Below are 18,758 nucleotides of genomic sequence, written 5' to 3' on the forward strand. Positions count from 1 at the left end.
ATCCCCTCTTAGCCTTCAGTAGCTTGAAGTCTTGGAGGAAGTTGATAATGTGGTGCTCCACAAGGAAGCTGCCTCTCTAGGGGTGGTGGCCTTCAGGTGGGGTATTCCTGCTAGTGGGCAGAGGTACCTCCACTTGTTGACCAATGGTCATCCAAAGGGGAACTAGGCTGCGGGCTGAGGCAAGGCCTGTTTGGGCCTTTTTCTCTGATTTTACTGTCCTTGTGGGAAAACCTCACCCTGCAGGGAAGAGTCACCTAGTGGGGAGGTCTTGCTGGTCATTTCCCCTTCTAGAGTTTCCCCTCAATCCACAACTACCGCCTGGGCTGGGCTGTCTTCCTCTGCAACGTTCCCAGGACCCAGACCTACCTCCTGGACCTGGGCGCCTCACCTTTCGCAGACGAGTCTCCTTAGGCTGCCTCTCCTCAGAGAATCTGCCCACAGTTCTGTAACTTTCGCTCCGCCCCTCAGCTTGTCTCTGTGCAGCTCTTCCACCAAGAAAGCCTCCTAGGTCTTGGGACCCTGCTCTGTACCTAATCGCCTGGCTATGCGGCCCCTCCTCTGAGCAGCCACCTGGAGCCCCATACAGTCGCTCCGAGTCCCAGTGACACACCACAGGCCCTTCCCCCGGGCAGCCGCCAGGTGTCCCGGTGCACGCTAGGAGTCCAAGCAACTCACTGCACACCTCCTCCTCCCGCCAACCACCCATAGCCCTGGGCAGGCACTCCGAGTCCAAGTGACCCGCCACGCTCCTCCTCCTCCTCCGGGCAGTCCCCCCCCCCCTGGTGTTCAGGAGTGGTCGTTCTGAGTCCAAACAGCTCGCGGTGCAACTCCTCCTCTGGGCAGCCACCCAGAGCCCCAGTGGTTGCTCCGAGTCCAAGCACTGTGCTGAGCGGCCTCCTCTATGATCCTCCCAGTTGTCCAAGTTCACTGCTCCAGCGGCGGGGAGGGGTGTCTCATTGGGCAACTCTACTTCACAAAGTTCCCTGCATTCTGGGACTACCGCCCCATCTGGCATGCCTCCCCAACAGGAGAGACTCACCCGGCGGCTTTGAGTTGGTCCTCTTTTGAATCCTGAGTCCTGGAGCAACATGAAATGCAGCCACACTCTAGTCCGCCATCTTGAAACCCCCCACAAATCATTTTAATTAAGCAGATTCTAAACTTTTTCTGTCATTTCTACTGCCATGCTGTCATTGGATTCTATCAAAATAGCTTCTCGGTTTGCTAGGGACATTTGCTTCCTCTGTTTTTTTTATATTGTTTCTGTATATTCCCCTTTAGCAGTGAAGATCAGAGATACTGAAGTCCCCCCACCCCACAGGCTTATTATGACCCTGCAGTTTTCTATACCTCTTCTTAAAGGGGATATCAATACCAGTAGCACTCAATACAGAGAATATGTAGCCCTTAACCAGAGAGCCCCTATAAAAACTTTGACATTATTGTAATGAACAAGATGAGTTCAATTATTATGTACAGTATTTCTAATTCTGAACAAGAGGATGGGGAAGGGTGTAGGATATAAGTGAGTAAATAGAGGTACCTGTCAAAGGGCCTCCAATCTCCTGTGGGTGTCTCAGGAAGGGAGCTGCCCTTCCGATGATGATGGCCACGCCCTCAGGAATAATTCATTATGCCTGCACCAACCTTCAAAGAAGCTGGGGTGCCCCAATGAGGGAGCACTGAGTCAGTATGGAGGCAGGTGAAGTGTCCCTCAGCAGTAGAGAGCAGGCAGACAGACTTAGCTACCGGCCTCCTTACTCAGTGTGAGGGTGGGCTGGGAGATTAAGCCACCATGACCACCTCTGTGTGTGGGTTCAGGCAGGCTCAGTAATGGCTACTGAACTCAGTGTCCATTTATTAATTCTTGATATTACTTCCTGAGCTTTAGGATTTTTCTTGAGGAAGTTTTTGTCAGCAAGTAGGCTCCTTATTATTTCCTGTGAGAAAAGCTCTCCCTCACGTACTCAGGTCAGGCTTGCATGTGTGATCCTCCTGCCTTGGACTCCGAGTAAGGAGGATTATAGCCTGTGATTCTGAGTGTGAGGTGCCCCCACCATCCCTGCCACACACACACACACACACACACACAGAGGCTTCCGAGCTAGTGCAGGGATGTTTATAGGTGAAGTGATTGGCTGGGAGAACTGTTACCTTCAGCCCAGCCTAGGTAGAATGGACTGACTTGCTGGTTGCTCTAGGCAGGTGGGACATGGCCACTTACTTTGGACCAAGACTCACTGGGGTCATGTCACAAACCTCCCCCTCTCTCTGCCTCTGTCTCTGCCTCTTTGCTGCCCTGAAGAGAGAAGCTTTCCTCACCTGGGCCCTTCCCCCACGATGGGCTGCCTCTACTTGGGCCCAGAGCAATAGAGTCAGCAGTCGATGGGCTGAGACCACTGAAACCTTGACTCCCAAGTGAACATTTCCCCCTCTAAGATTCTCCTGTTCAGAGTCTGAGCCACAGTGATGATAAAGTTAGTGAATGCACAGCCATAGGCCATTGTTTCCACCTTGACAAATAGACTCCTGTGTGTTTGTGCTTGTGTGTGTGTGTGTTTTGCTGGGAAGGAAAACTTGTCCTTGGGCATGCTGGAGAAGCACTCTTCAAGTTCACCTCCCATCCCTGTGGTTGGAGCCTCCTGGCCTGACCACGCCCTTGTGGAGTTGGTCCCCACTGGATGTGCCTGTGTGAGGGGAGTCCTTCAGGTTGACCTGAAGGACATTGGATCAGGTCCTCAGGTGTGATGAAGACAGAAAGATCTCTGGGAAAGCAAATCCGTGACAATGATAAAGCCAGTGACACTTTTGTTTTCTACAAGATGTAGGAGACTGGTGTAGCAGAAAAGCCCAACTTTATTCTGTGGTACCCAACAAGGTGTGTCCACATTAACATTGTGACATCACTGACTGAGGGGGTGGGGCTGGAGAGGCACAGCAGCAGCATTCTCTACACTCGGGAAGCCTCCCTGCCACCGATTCCCATCAGGGTGCTGTTTCTATATCGTGGGAAATAGAAACCCCATGGGAAGCACAAAGAAATATCCATAGGACATACCCAACGTGAGGGGCAAGGGAGTTCAACTGTTTCACTACAAACATTCACCCAGCAGGAGAGAAGGCTGTCTGTCCTAGAACGACTGAAGTGGCACTGAACCAAACTTGCCCTGGTCTCCTCATAGGGAAGCAAGCCACGCTGAACCCTGAGCCTACTCGGGTCCCTCAGGACCCGTCTGTGGTAATCACATCCCAACCATGCCATTTCTGACCAGAGAGACCTTAATTCTTCATTGGGGAGGTTTGAGCCTATATGTGTCTTTGGGGGATAGAATTTAGTCCAGAACACTCCCTGGTCCTACCTGAGAGCTTTTTTCAACAGGTGTTGAATTTTGACACGTAATTATTCTACACAAATCCATATCATCCTGTGTCTTTCCTGGCTTTTCAATAAAGTGCCTTGTAGAGGGCTATTTGTGTCCATATTCAGGATGGACTCTGGTCTGTCTGTTTTGGGTTTCTCTGATGGTTTTATTCTGGCAGTGTCTTTTCTGATTTGATAATGGGGTAATTCCAGCTCCACAAAACACACTGGGGATACTTCCCTGCACTTCTGCTTCCTGGAAATGTTTGTATACAACTGGTGTTAATTCTTATTCAGAAATGTGGTAGTATTCTCCAGGGATGTCATCTACACCTGAAGATCCTTTTGGAGCTTGTCATATTAGGAACTTTATTTCCTTGATATTCACTTGGCTTTATGGTAAGTAGCAAGCCTGAGAAGGTTTAAGCTCTCCAGTGCCCAAAGCCATGTACTCACTCTCCATGACCTTTAGCAGTGAGCAGGAGATGATTTTGGTTTCAGAGGCTGTGGGGCATGTGGTAAAGCCCCCAGCCCCTGCTGCAAGCATGTCCTCCCTTGTCCTCTGGCCCACCTCCTGCCTCCCTGTCCATGGGATTATGGAGGTGATGCCACAGAACACTCTGGAGTCTCCAAATCCTTTCCATATATGTCTTCTCTAACACAAGTGCCCCCACCAAATCCCACCCAGAACAATCCTCAGGTAGGACCCACAGTTTGGGAAAGGGATTCTCTCAACCAAAGCAGTAGAATCAGGTCTACAGTGGCTGAAGGAGAGAATCTGTCTACACTAAGGACAAGGGGAGAGAGGCTCCATCTACCCTGGCTCGAGGTGCCCAAGTCTCTGTCTACACTGAACATTGGCGGGAGGCCCAGTGGTACTGACCCTGGCCTGGATGGCTGCTGGGCTCCTGCCTTTGCTCTGAGGACTCTCTATGGTGTTGTTTTGTGTGTGTGATTTTTTTTTCCTTTTTAAAATCTCTCGGTATTTTGTAATCTGCCTTTTTAAAACAAAGTAAAAGAAAACAATCTTTGGAACATCAATTTTATTATACAATTGGTGAAGAGGAGAAATTTCTCAGGAACCATCTCTGCCTTCCCAGAAGCACAGGAGGAAGGCCAGGGAAGAGCAGAGCAGGGGAAAGTGTCCCAGGGGACAGTCTGTGATGTCTGTAGGTGGGGACAGAGAGTCCTGGAGGGCGCAGACTGGAGTCCACGGAGGGGAAGCCAGGTCCAGCTGAGGCACATCATGACTGAAGTGCTTTGAGTTCACTTGGGACAGGTGCCCGCTCCACCAGGTCGGGATGCTCGGAGCTCGGGGACCTCTTGCTGTCTGTTGGTCTGTCTGTCCCATCAGGTCACATTCCCTGGAGCCCCTCTGTGTGTGGACCTATGGGGTCCGTGGCCGCCTTGCATGGGTGCCACTCTCCTTGCAGGGGCGGGCCAGCAAAAGCAGGGCACACAGCAGCAGAGTTTTCGAAGGAAGGTGGCCATCCTCCCAGTGACCCGCCTCCAGCCCCTGAGGCTGTCCGAGGATCGGCCGGAGGAGGAACCCTGGGAGGATGAGCTGAGGCCTTCTGTCACCTGCCTGCTGAGGCTGGGCCTGGGGTGCTGGGGCCTGAGGGGCACAGGTCCTCGCCTGCAGGCTGGGCTGGGCGGGGCCGAGTGCACACAGAAGAAGCTCAGAGGGACGGCGGACCCGCTGTCACTGGCAGCGCCCTCCTGGCCCGCCGACCTGGTCTCCGCGGGCTGCTGCTGCTCACCGGGCACGGGAAGGACAGGCTGGCTGGCACACTTGTTGGCGCGGGGCCTGGGGGCATCTGTGGGAGCCTGGAGAGGCGCGACCACGCGACGGCCCACAGGCCTGGCCTGGAGCTCGCGGCCCGCCCCCTGGGGTCCCTGGTGCTGGAGGAGGCGGTAGGTGGCTGCGGCCTCATCCCACTTCTGCTTGTCCAGGGACACCCAGGCTTCGTAGGGGTCGAAGCCCATGTCCAGCATGATGGTCAGGATGGTGGGGTCGGGGCGTTTGGGGCACGGCTGGCTGCCAGGGCTGGGTGGAGGCTGCTGGCCCAGGCTCATCCATGGGTGGCCCATTACCTGCTCCAGGGTGGGCCTCTGGGCCGGGTCCAGCGTCAGCATGAGCTGGATGAGGCTGCGGGCCTCGGGTGACAGGCGCCTGGGGAGGGTGTAGCGGCCCCGCAGGATCTTCTTCCGCAGGCCCTCCTCGGTGCACGCCCGGAAGGGTTGCCTCCCCGTGAGCAGTTCAAAGAGCACGACTCCCAGGCTCCAGACGTCCGCCGGGGGCCCCTCGAAGTCCTGCCCCCGCACCAGCTCGGGGGCCCAGTACGGGAGCGTGCCCCAGGAGGTGCTGAGCCTCTGCCCCGGCGTGAAGGTGAGGCTCAGGCCAAAGTCGATGAGCTTCACGGTGCGGCCCCGGGCGTCCAGCACCAGGTTTTCGGGCTTCAGGTCCAGGTGAGCAATGCCCCTGTCGTGGCAGTGGTGCACGGCACACACGGCCTGTTGGAACAGCCTGCGGGCCTTCCCCTCCCTCAGGCCACCGGACCTCAAGATGCAATGGGTCAGGTCGCCCCCACCTGCGCGCTCCATCACCATGTACATGTTGCGCGGGGTCTCGATGACCTGGAAGAGCTGGATCACATTAGGGTGTTCCAGGGCCATCAACCTCCACGGTTCGCTCAGTACATGCTGGAGTGCCCTCTTCTTGGCCACGACTTTCACCGCCACCTCTGCCCCGGTGAGGAGATGGCGGGCCAGGACCACCTGGCTCAAGCCCCCCCGCCCCAGCTTCCTCACCACCTGGTAGTGGTTGGTGAGGGCCGCCTCGTAGCAGGAGCTGGGCCCCTGCCGCTCTACTCTACGCTTTCTACTCTGACTGCCAAGCATCCTAAAGCCGGAACACTGACGAAGGACGCTAGCTAAAAAAAAAATAACAAACACAAACAAAACACCAAAACCAACAACAAAAGACAAAAGACAAAACAAACAAACAAACCAAAGCCCAAATCAAAAAACCAACAGCCAAAAAACCCCAACCACCAACCACCAGTTACCAACCACCAACCACCAACCACCAACCACCAAACGCACTAACTAGCTGGGAGTCCGACAGGTCACCACCAAGAGCTTCCTGTACTTATGGACGAAGAGCCCAGTCAGTCACCCGCTTATATGGCCGCGGTGGGATGGCGCATCACAGTGGCTGCTTGTGAGGTCAGAGCATGAGATGACCCAGTCACCCATGGGCACAGCCCCCACTGGCCTTCTCACTATGGGGCCTCCAGGATCTTTGCCACTGTCATAATAAGAATAAGCAAGGACCCCAGACGCGTTTTTCTCAGGGGATTATGGAGAATGAAAGTTATACATTTAGAGATTAAAACCTGTGGCATACCCCGGTGGTCTTTTCACTTGGAGTCTGATGAGAATCCCTAGACACTTGGGGCTCTTACTGGTCACCTCATCTCTACATGCAAAGTGTTCATTCAATTCCTACTTCTTCCAACTCAGAATGCTTGGCATCTAAAGCATGGTAGCGCTTTGCTCGCACGGTGATGCTACCCCATAGTGCTCTGTCCCCTCAGTTGCTCTAGGGCTTGGCCAAGAGAGAGATCCTCCAGCATGTCCTGTGCGAACTGCAGAGGTTGATGGCCCTGGAATACCCGAACAGGATCCAGCTCTTCCAGGTTATCGAGATCCTGCGCAACATGTACATGGTGATGGGGGGCGAAGGAGGGAGGGAGCATTCATCAGCCTCTCCCCACAAAGTTTCACACCGGATTTCACTCTAGAAACACTGGCTCACCAAAAGCAGTGGCTGAGAGGATCAAAGAAGAAAGAATAAAATCCCAGACCATGATTCCTAGAACCAGCAAACATGTCCTTCCCAAACGAGGAGGAAATGGAGGCCTTCCCAGATACCTGGGTCCTTTCCTGATGCTGTAACAAAGAATCTTGGACTGTGCCATTTATTTGCAATCCAAATCACATTCCCAGGGTTCTGGAGACTGGCAAGTCCCAGGTCAAGGCACCATGTTGCTGTGTCCTTCCAGGATGGGAGGGGCAGGAGACTTGAACTCATTCTCTCAAGTCCGGCTTTGGGTTGGTTTTGTTTTGTGTTTTTGGTTTTTTGACATACTGGCCATTGAAGCCAGGGCCTCGGGTGTGTCAGGCAAGTGCTCTATCACCCGGGTACTTCCACAGATTTTTATTTTCTGTTTTCTCTCTTATTATTTTCTTTGAGACAAGCTGTCCCTCAGGTGCTCAGGTCAGGCTTGCATGTGTGATCCTCCTGGCTTGGAGTCCAAGTAGAGAAGATTATAGTCCATGATGCTGACTGTGAGGTGCACCCACCACCCCTGCCACAAACACACAGGCTCCTGAGCTAGTGCAGGGATGTTTATAGGTGAAGTGATTGGCTGGGAGAGCTGTTACCTTCAGCCCAGCCTAGGTAGAATGGACTGACTTGCTGGTTGCTCTAGGCAGGTGGGACATGGTCACTTACTTTGGGCCAAGACTCACTAGGGTCATGTCCTCAATTTCCCCCTCTCTCTGCCTCTGTCTCTGCCTCTTTGCTGCCCTGAGGAGAGAAGCTTTCCTCACCTGGGCCCTTCCCCCACGATGGGCTGCCTCTACTTGGGCCCAGAGCAATAGAGTGAGCAATCGATGGACTGAGACCACTGAAACCTTGACTCCCAAGTGAATATTTCCCCCTCTAAGATTTTCCTGTTCAGAGTCTGAGCCACAGTGATGATAAAGTTAGTGAACGCACAGCCATAGGCCATTGTTTCCACCTTGACAAATAGACTCCTGTGTGTTTGTGCTTGTGTGTGTGTGTGTTTTGCTGGGAAGGAAAACTTGTCCTTGGGCATGCTGGAGAAGCACTCTTCAAGTTCACCTCCCATCCCTGTGGTTGGAGCCTCCTGGCCTGACCACGCCCTTGTGGAGTTGGTCCCCACTGGATGTGCCTGTGTGAGGGGAGTCCTTCAGGTTGACCTGAAGGACATTGGATCAGGTCCTCAGGTGTGATGAAGACAGAAAGATCTCTGGGAAAGCAAATCCGTGACAATGATAAAAGCCAGTGACACTTTTGTTTTCTACAAGATGTAGGAGACTGGTGTAGCAGAAAAGCCCAACTTTATTCTGTGGTACCCAACAAGGTGTGTCCACATTAACATTGTGACATCACTGACCGAGGGGGTGGGGCTGGAGAGGCACAGCAGCAGCATTCTCTACACTCGGGAAGCCTCCCTGCCACCGATTCCCATCAGGGTGCTGTTTCTATATCGTGGGAAATAGAAACCCATGGGAAGCACAAAGAAATATCCATAGGACATACCCAACGTGAGGGGCAAGGGAGTTCAACTGTTTCACTACAAACATTCACCCAGCAGGAGAGAAGGCTGTCCTAGAACGACTGAAGTGGCACTGAACCAAACTTGCCCTGGTCTCCTCATGGGGAGCAAGCCACGCTGAACCCTGAGCCTACTCGGGTCCCTCAGGACCCCGTCTGTGGTAATCACATCCCAACCATGCCATTTCTGACCAGAGAGACCTTAATTCTTCATTGGGGAGGTTTGAGCCTATATGTGTCTTTGGGGGATAGAATTTAGTCCAGAACACTCCCTGGTCCTACCTGAGAGCTTTTTTCAACAGGTGTTGAATTTTGACACGTAATTATTCTACACAAATCCATATCATCCTGTGTCTTTCCTGGCTTTTCAATAAAGTGCCTTGTAGAGGGCTATTTGTGTCCATATTCAGGATGGACTCTGGTCTGTCTGTTTTGGGTTTCTCTGATGGTTTTATTCTGGCAGTGTCTTTTCTGATTTGATAATGGGGTAATTCCAGCTCCACAAAACACACTGGGGATGCTTCCCTGTGTTTCTGCTTCCTATATGTATACAACTGGTGTTAATTCTTCTCCAGAAGTGTGGTAGTATTCTCCAGGGATATCATCTATATATATCATTCTCCAGGGATATCACCTGAAAAATCTTTTTGGAGCTCTTCATAGGAAAGTTCATAGGACCTTTATTTCCTTGATATTCACTTGGCTTTACGGTAAGTAGCAAGCCTGAGAGGGTTTAAACTCTCCTGTGCCCAAAGCCCATGTATTCACTCTCCATGACCTTTAGCAGTGACCAGGAGGAGATTTTGGTTTTAGAGGCTGCTCAGCATGCAGTGAAGTCCCAGCCTAGCTGGGTCAACTATATCAATTATTTTTAAAAAGTATTTTTGTTGGTACATTATAATTATATATAATGGTGGGGTTCATTGCTCCAATATTCATACACACACATGAATATAAAAATATGATTTGGTCAGTTTCACTCCCCAGTACCCCCCTTCCCTGCCCCTCCTCCTACTCCCTTGTCCCCTTCCTCTATGCTACTGATTTCCCTTCTATTTTCAAGTATTTCTTCCCAGCTCCAGTTTTTTTTTTTTTCTTTTCCTTTTCTAGCTTCCACATATGAGAGGAAACATACAACACTTGACTTTCTGAGTTTGGCTGGCTTTGCTTTTCATAATGCCCTCAGGTTCCATCCAGTTTCCTGCAAATGCCATAATTACATTCTTCTTTATGACAGAGTAATACTCCACCATGTATACACACCACTCTTTGTTTTTTATAGTAGTCTATAGAGAGACACCTAGGCTGGTTCTGTAGTTTGTCTATTGTGAACTCTGCTGCTATAAATATGGATATGCCTGTACTGGTATAGTATGTTGATTTTAGTTCTTTAGGATAAATACCAAAGAATGGTATAACTAGGTCATATGGTGGTTCCATTCCTACACTTTTGAGGAAACTCCAGAATAATTTCCATAGTGTTTGTACTAATTTATAATCCCATGCAATAGTGCAAAAATGTTCCTTTTCCTCCACATCCTCTCCGACATTTATTATTGTTTGTATTTTTAATGGCTGCCTTTCTAACTGGTGTGAGATAAAATGTCAGTGTAGTTTTGATTTGCATTTCTCTAATTACTAAAGATGTTGAACATTTTTTCATGTTTTTGGCCATTTGTATTTCTTCTTTTGGGAAATGTCAGCTTAGTTCCTTTGCCCTTTTATTGATTGGGTTGTTATTTGAAGGATAAATTTTTTGAGATCTTTATTTATTCTGGATATTAGTACTCTGCTAGAAGAAGATCTAAGATTTTATCTCATTCTTTAGGTACTTTCTTCACACTCTTGTTTCCTTTGCTGTGCAGAACTTTTTAATTTGATGCCCTTCCATTTATTCTTTTTTCTTTTTTTCTTTTTAGTTTATTTACTTTTCTTTTAATTTTTTATAGACTGCATTTTGTTTCATTGTACAAAAATGGGGTACATCATTTTCTGTCTGTTTTTATACAATATAGATTCATACAATTCATGTAATCATACATGTACATAGGGTAATGACGTCTGTCTCATTCCACCATTTTTCATAACCTCCTCCCTCACATTTCCTTCTACATAATCTAAAGTTCCCCCTTTCTTCTCTCACTCCCCACCTCCCAACCCCCATTATATATCATTCTTCACTTATCAGGGAGAATATTCGGCCTTTGATTTTTTAGGATTGGCTTATTTCACTTAGCATAATATTCTCCAATTCCATCCATTTATTTGCAAATGCCATAATATTATTCTTTATGACTGAATAATATTCCATTGTGTATATACACCACAGTTTCTTTATCCATTCATCTGTCAAAGGGCATCTAGGTTGGTTCCACAATCTACCTATTGTGAACTGAACTGCTATAAACATTGATGTGGCTGCATTACTATAGTAGGCTAATTTTAAGTCCTTTGGGTATAAACAGAGGAGTGGGATAACTGGAACAAAAAGTGGGCGCATTCCAAGTTTTCAGAGAATTCTCCATACTGCTTTCCAAAAGGGCTGCACCAATTTGCAACTCTACCAGCAACGTAAAAGTGTGCCTTTTCCCCCACATCCACGCCAACATCTATTATTGCTTGTGTTCTTGATAATAGCCATTCTAATTGGAGTAAGATGAAATCATAGAGTTGTTTTAATTTGCATTTCTCTAATTACTAGAGTTGTTGAACACTTTTTCCTGTATTTATTAATGGCCTGTATGTCTTCTTGTAAAGTGTCTGTCCAGTTCCTTGGCCCATTTATTGATTGGGTTCTTTGTATTGTTGGTGTAAAGGTTTGTAAGTTCTTTATAAATTTTGGAGATAAGTGCTCTATCTGAAGTGAGTGTGGAAAGACTTTCTCCCACTCTGTAGGTTCTCTTTTCACATTATTGATTGTATCCTTTGCTGAGAAAAAGCTTTTCAGTTTGAGTCCATCCCATTTATTGATTCTTGCTTTGATTTCTCGTGCTTTGGGAGTCTTGTTGAGGAAGTTTGATCCTCAGCCAACATGATGAAGATTCAGGCCTTCTTTGTCTTCTCTTAGGTGCAGGGTCTCTGGTCTAATTCCTATGTCCTTGGTCCATATTGAGTTGAGTTTTGTACAGGGTGAGAGATAGAGGTTTAATTTCATTTTACTGCATATGTATTTCCAGTTTTGCCAGCACCATTTGTTGAACAGGCTATCATTTCTCCATTGTATGTTCCTGGCTCCACTGTCAAATATGAGGTGACTGTATTTATGTGGTTTTGTCTCTGTGTCTACTATTCCATACCTTTGGTCTGCCTATCTATTTTGGTAGATAGCCAATACCATGCTGTTTTAGTTACTATTGCTCTGTAATATAGTTTAATGTCTGGTATTGTGATACAGCCTGTTTCTACTCAGGATTGTTTTGGGTATTCGAGGTCTCTTGTTCTTCCAGATGAAGTTCATGATTGCTTTCTGTATTTCTATGAAGAATGTCATTGGGATTTTAATTGGAATTGCATTGAATCTCTATAGTGCCCTTGGTAGAATGGCCATTTTGACAATGTTAATTCTGCCTATCCAAGAACATGGGAGATCCTTCCATCTTCAAAGGTTTTCCTCAATTTCTCTCTTTAATGTTATGTACTTCTCATTGTAGAGGTCTTTCACCTCTTTTGTTAGATTAATTCCTAAGTTTTTTTTTTTTTTTTTTTTGAGGCTATTGTGAATGAAGTGGTTTTCCTAATTTCTCTTTTAGAGGATTCATCACTTATGAGTAGAAATGCATTAGATTTATGTGTATTGATTTTTTTTTTATATCCTGCTACGTTGCTGAATTAATTTATTAGTTCTAGAAATTTACTAGTGGAGTTTTTTGGCTCTTCTAAATATAGGTTCATGTCATCAGCAAATAGTGACAGCATTAGTTCTTCTTTCCCTATTTGTGCTCCTTTAATTTCTTTGGTCTGTCTAATTGCTCTGGCAAGTGTTTCAAGGACCATGTTGAACAGAAGTGGTGAAAGAGGTTTTCCCTATCTTGTTCCAGTTTTTAGAGGGAATGCTTTCAGTTTTTCTCCATTTAGAATGATGTTGGCTTTGGGTTTAGCATAGATAGCCTTTACAATGTAGAGGTATGTTCCTAGTATTCCTATGTTTTCTAGTGTTTTAAGCATAAAGGGGTGCTGTATTTTATCAAATGCTTTCCTGGCATCTATTGAAATAATCATGTGATTCTTAACTTTAAGCCTATTGATTGATGAATTACATTTATTGATTTCTAGATGTTGAACCAACCTTGCCTTCCTGGGATAAACTCCACTTGATCACAGTGCACTAACTTTTTAATATATTTTTGCATGTGATTTGCCAGTACTTTGTTAAGGAATTTTTTAATCTATTTTCATCAGAGACATTGGTCTGAAGTTTTCTTTCCTTGGTAAGTCTTTGTTTGGTTTTGGTATCAGAGTGATACTAGCCTCATAGAATGAATTTGGAAGGGTTCCCTCCTTTTCTATTTCCTGAAATTCTTTGAGGAGTATTGGTATCCATCTTTAAAGGTCTCGTAGAAGTCAGTTGTGAATCCATGTGTTCCTGGGCTTTTCTTGGTTGTTAGGCTTTTGATGGCTTCTTCTGTTTTCTGTGCTTGAAATTGATGTGTTTAGATTGTGTTCGTGGTCCTGATTCATTTTGGGAGGATCATGTCTCTAAAAATTTGTCAATGTCTTCGATATTTTCTATTTTTTTGGAGTATAGATTTTCAAAATAGCTTCTAATTTTGTTATCATTTCAATGATGTCTGTCGTGATCTTTCCATTTTCATCACGAATTCTGGTAATTTGAGTTTTTTCTCTCCTTCTCTTTGTTAGTGTGACTAGAGGTTTATCAATTTTGTTTACTTTTTCAACGAACCAACTTCTTGTTTTGTCAATTTTTTGAATTGTTTCCTGTTTCAATTTCATTGATTTCAGCTCTGATTTTAATTACTTTCTGTCTTTTACTATTTTTGGTGTTGATCTGTTCTTCTGTTTATAGCACTTTGAGATGTAATGTTAGGTCATTTAGTTGTTGAATTTTTATTTTTTGAATGTATGAGCTCAATGCAATGAACTTTCCTCTTAGTAATGCTTTCAGAGTGTCCTAGAGATTTTGATATGTTGTGTCATTGTTCTCATTTACCTCTAAGAATTTTTTTTATTTCTTCCCATATTTCTTCTGTTATCATTGCATCATTCAATAGCATATTATTTAGTCTCCAGGTGTATGAGTAGTTTTTATTTGTTATTTTATTGTCCATTTCTAATTTCATTCCATTATGGCCTGATAGGATACAGGGTAGGATCTCTACTTTTTGTATTTACTAATGGCTTTTTTGTGGTATAGTATGTGGTGTATTTTGGAGAAGGATCCATGTGCTGCTGAGAAGAAAGTATATTTGCTCAACAATGGATGAAATGCTCTGTAAATATCCATTAAGTCCACATCATTGATTGTATTATTTAGTTCTGTAGTTTCTTTGTTCAGTTTTTGTTTGGAGGATCTATCCAGTGGTGTGAGCAGTGTGTTAATGTCCCCCAGTATTGATGTGTTTTGGTCTATTTGATTATTAAAATTTAGAAGGATTTGTTTGATATACATTGATTCTCCTTTATTTGGGGCATAAATATTTGAAATTGTTATATCTTGCTCTTTTATGCTTTCTTTAAGCAGTATGAAATGTCCTTCTTTATTCCTTCTGACTAATTGAGGTTTGAATTCCACTTTTATCTGATATGAGAATAGTGACCCTGCTTTTTTACTGGGTCCATGTGTATGCTAGGTTTTTTCCCATCCTTTCACCTTTAGTCTATGGGTATCTATTTCTATGAGATGAGTCTCTTGATGGCAGCATATTTTTGGGTCTTTCTTTTTAATCCAATATGCCAGTCTATGTCTTTTGATTATTGAGTTTAGGCCATTGACTTTCAGGGTTATTTTTGAGATGTGATTTGTATTCTTGGTCATTTTGGCTTAGTTTTGGTTTTTTACCTGTCCTTTGAATGGCTTTTCCTTTAGAGTAGTTCCTCCCTCTGCTGACTTGTATTGTTGCTTTTCACTTCCTCCTCATAAAATATTTTGCTGAGAATGTTCTGTAGGGCAGGTTTTCTATTTGTAAATTCTTATAACTTTTGTTTATTGTGGAAAGATTTTATTTCATTGTCAAATCTGAAGGCTAGTTTTGCTGGGTAGAGAATTCTTGGTTGGCTTCCGTGCTTTTCAGGGTTTGAAATATATTGCTCCAGGCCCTTGCTTTTAGAGTCTGGGCTGAGAAATCTGCTGATATCTGTATTGATTTTCCCTTATATGTAATCCGATGGTTTTCTCTCATAGCCTTTAAAATCCTATCTTTATTCTGTATGTGAGGTATTTTCATTATAATGTGTCTTGGTGTGGATCTGTTGTAGTTTTCTGTACCTGGTGTTCTATAAGCCTCCTGTATTTGATTTTCTATTTCATTTTTCAGGTTTGGGACATTTTCTGTTATTATTTTGTTGAACAGGTTGTTCATGCCTTTGGTTTGTATCTCTGTGCCTTCCTCAATCCCAATAATTCTTCAATTTTGCCTTTTCATGATATCCCATAATTCTTGGAGTTTCCATTCATGACTTCTTAACATCTTCTCAATTTGTTCAACTTTATTTTCAAGATAAATATTTTGTCTTCATTGTCTGAGATTCTGTTTTCTATGAGGTCTATTTTGTTGGTGATGCTTTCTATTAAGTTTTTCACTTGGTTTTACATTTCTTTCATTTCAAGTATTTCTGTTTTTTTTTTTTTCCAGAATCTCTATCTCTTTATTGAAGTGTTCTTTTGCTTCTTGCTTTTGTTTTTTTAACTGTGTACTGTAGGTGTCTCAGGAAGGGAGCTGCCCTTCCAATGATGATGGCCTGCACCAGTCTCCAAAGAAGCTGGAAGCCCCAGTGAGGGTGTGCTGAGTTAGTACGGAGGCAGGCATAGTGTCCCTCAGCAGTAGGGTGGGTAGGCAGGCAAGCTCAGTTACCGGCATCCGGCCTTGATGTGGGGGGGTGGGCTCCACAACTTCAATTTTTACAATAAAATTTTTATGTAATTGAAAAATAAATGCATTGCGTTCCAACAATAAAATGATATGCTCAAAATTGAGCTGAAGAAGACTGATTTTTATTAATTATATTGATTGATGAAGAAATCTGAAAAGTCCAACTTTCTTTTTGGATAATTTCAGATTTTGGTGTAATCTAAGTTAAGCTAGATATATCTTAATTGTATTAATTATCCCAAAAATGCAGTTCACTGCAATGTTAGATGCTTTTAAGAGTTCATTTCAAAAGAGGAGATTTTTTCTTGTAAGCAATGACATGAAGGGATAAAATGAGTAAGCACAAATGCATGTATGTACAAATGCAAATCTTTTCCCCAAGATTATCTAGCTTGTTTTAGGTAGATTAAAATATGTAACCAACTCTGTCAGGAGGAAGTTGCCTTAGGAATGGAGTTAGATGGCTTCAGAGTAAGACCTTTCATCAATCATCTCCTCACAGAAATACCAATTTGAACAGCTGTTCATGTACAAAACTGCCTTCACAAGAGTTAGAGAAACTGGATAAGAGGACACAGCACCAGGTTTTAGCATAATCATGAGAGAAGATGCATTTAGGGAGGCAAGAACAGGTTGCCTACATCACCTCTTGCCCAACTACAAACAGTTTGGTGAGACGCCTCCTGCTTGGAGAAGGAGAGGTGGACAGTGCAGGCCTTAGACTTGAAGCCCATTACTAAGCCCACTGTGTTGAAAGTCAGTGTCCTCAAACTGCCAGGCTGTGTTAGCCTGATGGCAGAGGTACTGCCTTCACCACCCCACCCAACCTTAGGCAACACAGCATAAAGGACAATCTGCTAGGGAGTAGGACAAGAAAATAAGCATGGAATTTTACCTTGGAATTCATTGCTGGGCCAGTTAAACTCAATACTGGATGATCTCCAGGCACCTGTCTCCAGGCCAAGGCGGAGAATTGGATGCACTCCAGTGCCAGGCAGAGACCCATAGGACCCATCAGACAGACATATTCCAGCATCACCCACTGCTTGTTTTAGCAATCTCAGGCAATGGGATACTGTAACAGCACAGATCTTGGTCCTACCCCTGTGCTGCACTAGTGTTGGTGGGATGAAGGGTCTGGGGGGCATTCAGTATTGTATTGTGGTATTGGTAGCCACAGGAATGTCCACCCCATCCTTCCCACAATGTCAGGAAGTACTACATGGAGAAAGTTGTTGTCCTTTTGTGGGGAGAAAAAGGATGCAAGTACCAAACAGTTGCATAGGAGTCTAGGGACAATACCTCTACAGTAAGTCTCAGTCCCCACTGGCAAAGTTCTGTGGCACTTTATCATAAGTTGGTGACTGTGGACAAGGTGTTTAGGTTTGCCCCAGGGCTTGTGGAGATGGACTACTCTTTTTAGGCACTGCCACAGTGAATTCTGAACAATACAGCAACAGAAGATTTGAGACAAATGTGTACCTGGGGCACCCTCTAGTGCTGAAACAGTGACAACACATCACTCAACTCATGGCAAACTTGGACTTAGGGTATCATCTAGTGCTAAAGTAGAGGAAGTGACCAGATGCTTAGAGAAAGCAAACAGCCTGCTTGCAATTTGTGAAAAGGAAAGAATGAATAAAGCAGATTACAAAGACTGGAATAAACACCAAATTCTGCAGTGCACAGAGGTTGTCACACGTTAACAAGCATAAAGAACTTTCAGGGAACTATGATGTTGCCTAACAGACAAAATGAGATGCCAGAAACTGACGGCAGCACGTGTACACTATTGTATGGAAAACTTAAAACAGCTCTTCTAAGGAAACTTTACCAACTTCAAAAAACATGGAGACATAATTCAGTACTTTATCAGAGAAAACGGAAAAATTGAAGGTATAATGACTATTATCAAAAAGACAAAAGATAATAAGTGCTGGTGGAACATGTGGAGAAAAGAGAACCCTTGCACACTGATGGTGGAAATGTAAATTTGTATGGCTATTAGGGAAATCAACATGGAGTTTCCTCAATAAATTAAAAATTAAGCTATCATATGATCTAGCAATCTTACTACTGGGAATATATCAGAAACAAATCAAATGAATATATCAAAGAGACATCTACACTGCCATGATCATTGCAGCACTATTCACAATAGTCAAGAAATTAAAACAACTAAGTGTCTATCAACTTATGAATGCATAAAGAAAATATGGTTCATACACAAAATAGAATACTATTCAGCAATAAAAAAAAATGAAATCCAGTCAGTTGTAGCACCATGAATGGAATTGGAGGTCTTTATGTTAAGTGAAATAATCCAGGAACAGAAATACAAATACTGTGTAATTTCACTCATGTAGAATCTAAAAATTTGATCTCACAGAAGCTGAGAGTAAATTAGTGGTTACTAGAGGCTACAGAGTGCAGGGCTGGATTGAAAAAGGTTGATCAACTGGTACTAAATTATAGTCAGGAGAAAAAAAACCCTGGTGTTCTATTGCAGAATAGGTATATAGAGAGAACATTAGTGTACTGTATTTTTCATAAAAGCTGGCAGAAAGGACTTCAATTTCACCAGAAAGAAATGATAATGATAAATGTTTGAGGATATAGATCAATTCATTTCAATACTATGCCATGTGTATATGTATCAAGACATCACAAGGTAACCCCTAAATATGTACAATTTTTTATGTCAATTAAAAAATAAAAATACTATTAAGAAAGACAAAATAAATAATTACTCAGAGAAGAAATTTGTTGAGCATAATTCCTCTCCTGTTCCCCACACTCCAAGAAGAAACCAGTCTTGTTTATAACCTGAAAATAAGGAGAAAATATATTATTCTCCTTCTGAGTAATGTGGGAATTGTGGGAACCAAGCGCTTGCTCATAATGCTTCATACTGCAGTATTTCCTTTTTAATGGCATGTCACAAGGATGCCAGAAGAGAACTAGTTTCTGCTTTGGATACAAG

Source organism: Sciurus carolinensis, chromosome 10 (genome assembly GCF_902686445.1).
Source record: "Sciurus carolinensis chromosome 10, mSciCar1.2, whole genome shotgun sequence".
NCBI classification, from domain to species: Eukaryota; Metazoa; Chordata; class Mammalia; order Rodentia; family Sciuridae; genus Sciurus; species Sciurus carolinensis.